Below are 5,659 nucleotides of genomic sequence, written 5' to 3' on the forward strand. Positions count from 1 at the left end.
GTACTCCTGGTCTAATGCAATCCTTTATTTCTGTCCTGGTCTATTTCAATGGTCTACTATCCAGTCATTCTGTTACTGGGGGTCCTTGCTCATAGAGCTTCCAAGATGGTGGCAAGCTGCTTCCAAGATGGTGCCAAGCCTCGCGTTCTCTGACCTGGGGTTCTTGGCCTCACGGATTCCAAGGAATGGAATCTTGGGCCATGCAGTGAGTGTTATAGCTCTACTAGAAGCCGTGGGTCCTGGAAGAGAACCGTGGAACCCAGTGACTAGTGTTCAGCTCGATTAGGATGAACCCAGGCACTTAGCCGTGCAGGAAGAATGGCAAGCCTTTAGCCCGATCGGAAGTGGCAATGGGCACCTCGCTGGATCAGGGCACAGCAGACACCCTGCTGGATCTAGAAGAATGGAAGTCAGCAGCAGGTCTGCGACGGCAGCAAAACAGCAGTGGTGGACAGTGAGCAAAACTCAGCTCGAGCCGTAACAAACATGGACCAGAAGATTGCAGTTGCAAGATTTAATAGAGTGAAAACAGAGCTCCCATACAAGGGGAGGGGACCCAAAGGGGGTTGCCATTGCTGGCTCAAATGCCTGGGTTTATATCCTGATCATTGTCCCTCCCACTGTGCTCTCAGGCAACAGATGCTTGGCTATTTCTTTACCTCTTGTTTTTGCATAATTAGCATTTTAGCAAGCTCTCCTTAGTATCTGATTGGTCAGTGTGAGCTAAGTTGCAAGCCCCATGTTTAAAGGTAGAAGTGGTCACCTTCCCAGCTAGGCTTAGGGATTCTTAGTTGGCCTAGGAAATCCAACTAGTCCTGTCTCTCAGTCCCCCCTCTCAACAGGAAAACCCAAGTGCTGTTGGGGAGGTTGGCTGACGACCACTGTAACTGCTTCCTGCTGAATTGGGGCATAGTAGGGGTCGTGCAGTTGAGATTTCCTTGGGAGGGGTGCCTTCGATGTCAGTAACATCGGAGCATGGGCTAGCAGGCCAGTCCAGGGGTCCACGGTAGATCTTAGTCATGGACTGCATCTGGGGCTCCATTTGAAGAATGATTTGTAGTTTTACAGCTTTGATTCTGGAAGAGAAAAACTTAACAAGGATGTTAAAGATACAGGGATTGAAATATATGGCCTGCAGTGCAGGGGATTACTTCTTTGGCACACTTTACAGGCCCTATCTGCTTGATAGTTTTGAAAAGGCCTGGTCCAGTAAATAATAATTTGGCCATCTGATGGGTGCTATCAATGCCTAAGTGAAAGGTTTGGTGAAGGATTTTAAGTAATTTCTATTGGTTAAGTGAAAGTTTTGGTGAAGGATTTTAAGTAATTTCTATTGGTTAGCTGCAGGCAAAATATTTTTCCTTCTTTGGTGGCTAGCCATCTGGAGGAGGAAACTATGTCTTCATGAGGTTCCTCATTCTATTTCTTCTTCTGAGTACTTCGGCTTGGTTTCCTGGAGGGGATTACCTCATACTAGAGGTTTTTCTGTAAGCATTTCTAATGGAGGGTCCTGCCTTGTGGCTCTTTTGGCTTCAATATCCTCTTGGTGGTTCCTTTCTATTTCCCTTTCCTTTCCTTTCCTTTCTGATGACCCCAGCAGTGTAAGACTGACACCTCTTTAGGTTCCTGTACAGCCAATAATAATTTCCTAATGGCTTCCTGATGTTTGATAGGTGTTCCCTTGGAAGTCAGGAATTTCCTTTCTCTCCATTTTGCTGCATGGGCATGGAGGACTAGGTAAGCATACTTAGAGTCTGTATATACATTTACCCTTTTTCCTTCTCCTAATTCTAGTGCCTGAGTGAGGGCTATTAGTTTTGCCAGCTGAGCACTAGTTCCTGGAGTGAGGGGATTACTTTCAAGTATTCCATTATCACTGACAACTGCATACCCTGCTTTTCAAAGTCCTTTTTCTACAAAAGAACTTCCATCAGTATACAAGTTGAGGTCGGGATCAGTCAAGGGAACCTTTAAAAGGTCCCTTCAAGTGGCGTAGGTTTGAGCAATTACTTGTGGACAGTTATGTTCCATCTTTTCTTCATTGTCTGGAAGAAACGTGGCTGGGTTAAGAGTTGTGCAAGTGCGCAGTCACAGCACTGGCCTTTCAAGTAATAGAGCCTGATATTTGTCTGACAGCCACAAGTCTCCTTTAGCAGTGAGTATGCCGTTCACATCATGAGATGTCCACACAGTAAGATCTCTTCCCTGTATTATTTTAACGGCTTCAGATACTAAGCCTGCTACTGCCAGCACTACCTGTAAACAATGAGGCCAACCCTTTGCCACTACATCAATTTCCTTACTCAGGTATGCCATGGGTTGCAAGCTCATCCCTCAGACCTGTGTAAGGATTCCTAGAGCTATTCCTGCTTCTTCTGTGACTTATAAAGAAAAGTCTTATCCCATTGGCAAGCTTAACACTGGGGCTTGGGTTAGGGCCTTCTTTAGGGCCTGGAAAGCCACTTCTGCCTCAGGTGTCCATCTTACTAAATGAATATTGGCTTTTTGAGTTTCCTTAATTAGTGTATATAATGGTCTGGCTATTTCATCGTACCTGGGAATCCATATTCCGCAGAAACCTGTTATGCCAAGGAACTCTTTTAGTTGCTTTAGGGTTTTGGGATAAGGATAAGCCAGTATAGGCTGGATGCATTCCTCACTGAGGACCCTGGTGCCTCTGGTTAATTTTAGCCCTAAGTGTTTAATCTACTGTGACCAGAGCTGAGCCTTTCGTTTGGAAACCTTGTAGCCGCAGGTAATGAGGAAATTTAAGAGCGCTTGGGTGGCTTGATGGCACAAGGTTTCTGAACAGGTGGCTAAAATTAAATCATCCATGTACTGAAGGACAAGAGTGTCCAGATGTGAGAATTGGCTCAAGTCTTGGGCTAATGCCTGGCCAAATAGATGGGGGCTATCCTTGAACCCTTGGGGTAAAACAGTCCAGGTGAATTGAGACGTTGGGTTCGAAGGATCTTCAAAGGCAAACAAGAATTGAGAATCGGGATGTACAGGGATGCAGAAAAAGGCATCCTTAAGGTGCAGGACTGTAAACCACTCTGATTCCTCTGGTATTTGGGAAAGCAGAGTATAAGGGCTAGGTACAGCTGGGTATAGAGGAACCACAGCCTCATTGATAATCCTGAGATCTTGCACTAACCTCTACTATCTGTTGGGTTTCTGTACTCTTAAAATTGGAGTATTGCAGGGGCTACTGCATGCTTTTACTAGGTCTTGGGCTTTTAGGTCCTTAACAATCTTTTGGAGTCCTTGTTGGGCCTTGGATCTGAGGGGGTACTGCCTTTGGTAGGGAAAGGAGGTGGAATCCTTTAGTTTAACTTGAACAGAACGGGTATTCTTTGCTCGTCTATGTTGTCCTTCTGTTGCCTAGACTTTAGGATTAATTCCTTCCTCAAGCAGGGGACAACAAACGGGTGTTCCTTCTCCTATGTTCAGATGTATAATGGCCCCTGCTTTTGCTAGAATGCCTCTCCCTAACAAAGGAGTGGGGCTTTCAGGCATAATTAGAAAGGCATGTGAAAAGAGTAAAGTTCCCCAGTCACAACTAAGTGGCTGGGAGAAGTATCTAGTGAGTTGCTGTCCTAGGACCCCTCAGACAGTGACAGATCTGGAGGACAGTTGTCCAGGACAGGAGGGTAAGACTGAGAAGGCCACACCAGTGTCCAGGAGACAGTTAACGTCCTGGCCGTCAATGGTCAAGCATACTCGGGGCTCTGTGAGGGTGATGGCACGGGCTGGCACTAGCCCCAGGCACCCTCAGTCCTGCTGCTGAATCATCTGGTTAGTGGCTTCTGACTCAGAGGACCTTCATCCCCTGGGGCAGTGGGCCTTCCAGTGATTCCCTTGACATAAGGGGCATGGATGAGGGGGCAGCTTACTTCTACTTGGACAATCTTTTTTAAAGTGTCCTTGTAGACCGCACTGGAAGCAAGCCATATTAGGCATTCAATTTTCCCAGCTTTTCCCTTTTCTAGAGCCTTCAAAGTCCACTTGCCTGAGGGCCACGACTAAAGCAGTGGCCTTTTTTTTTTTTTTATCCCATTTGTCCTGTTCTGCCTGCTCCTCCTGATCTCTATTATAAAAAACCAAGGTTGCCAAGTTCAATAGGGTTTCTAAGTTTTGCTCTGGGCCTAAGGCAGATTTTGAAGTTTTTTTTTCTAATGTCTGCAGCTCGCTCAGTGATAAACTTATCGTTTAAGATTAGTTGGCCTTCAGTAGAGTCAGGTGACACAGAGGTATGCTTCCTCAGTGCCTCCCCTAGTCTCTCCAGAAAGGCAGTAGGATTTTCTTCCTTTCCCTGTGCTATAGTGGATATCATTGAATAATTCATAGTCTTCCTAGTTTTCCTTAGTTCTTTTAGCACACAAGTTAGCAAATGTCTGTGGCACCAATCTCCATGTTCTGATTCTGTGTCCCAGTGAGGCTCTACACTGGGAACTGCCTGCTGGCCTGTGGGGAATTGTTCTCTTTCCACTGTTGTCATCCTATCATTGACCTGACTGAGATACCAGAGATCGCCAAATTCTTGGGCTGCAGTTATGGCGGCACTTCTATTATTTGGGGCTAGTGTCTGATTTAGCAGTAACGTATCTCTCCGTGTCAGATCAAATGATTGTCTTAACCCTTGTAAAACATCAATATAGCCATCAGGGTTACCTGAGAATTTATCTAGGTCTATTTTAATTTGCTTTAAGTCTGAGAGAGAAAAAGGTACATGCACTCTCGCTGGGCCAAATTCTCCTCCTCCCACTGCTTGCAGGGGGCATAATCGGGGAATATTGGCACTGTTTGATTCATTGTTTACCTCTTTATCTATCTCCTTTGGGACCATTTGGGTTGAAGGGGGGGGTCCTTATTAGTTGGGGAAGGAGTCAGGGGGACGCTGGGATAGGGAGGTAGACTCTGAGGGCTTCCTGTAGGGCATAAACCACACTTTTAACATAATTGCGAGTTGTTTTTTAATGAAAAGAAAGTTTGCACATATGGCATTTCACTCCATTTGCCTTTTTCCTACAAAAGGGGTCTAGCTGTAAGATGGTGTTATAATTTATACTTCCTTCAGGAGGCCAGGTTTCTTCCCGTTGAAGAGGGTATTGTGGCCAAGAGGTACTGCAGAAGAATATAAGTCATTTCTTTCTTAGTGTCTGAGGGTCAAATTTGTCCTAATTCTCCAGAATACATCTTAGGGATGTTTCTGCCTTGGGGGAAACGTTTTCCATCTGAAAAAAAGAACATAGGGATGCCAGCACCCCTAGTCATTTTCTGATGAGCATTAGTCCTAGAGCGTCCTCTATGGTCCTAATGCTTATTCCTTTCCAGGGTATGTAACCACCCCTGGACCTCTGCTTATCGGATTAGTTACACTCACCATGTAGCAGTCCTGCACCTGTTTTCCCACCTCTCTTGACCACAAAGAAAGGGGTCTGGGTTGTTAGTGGTCCTTTACCAGCGTGCCCAACATTGCCTTTGCGCTCAGCGGTGAGTCCTAGAGCTGTGCTGGGTTCCTGAGTATGTCATAACAACCCAGCTGCCCCATCAGGATGCATTCCCATAAAAGCAGTTCTTATGCAAATTCATTTCAGAGAGGGTGTAGGTAACCTTTTGAGTCAGGATTGAGATAGTCTTTTTGATTCTGTAAGTA

The 5,659-nt window shown here is 45.6% G+C and overlaps 1 pseudogene; it reads right to left on the minus strand.

The window, feature by feature from the left end:
• Positions 1 to 329: 329 nt before the first annotated feature.
• Positions 330 to 5,237, minus strand: LOC131382918 (uncharacterized; annotated as a pseudogene).
• Positions 5,238 to 5,659: the final 422 nt, after the last annotated feature.

Source organism: Hylobates moloch, unplaced genomic scaffold, assembly GCF_009828535.3.
Source record: "Hylobates moloch isolate HMO894 unplaced genomic scaffold, HMol_V3 SCAFFOLD_2, whole genome shotgun sequence".
Lineage (NCBI taxonomy): Eukaryota > Metazoa > Chordata > Mammalia > Primates > Hylobatidae > Hylobates > Hylobates moloch.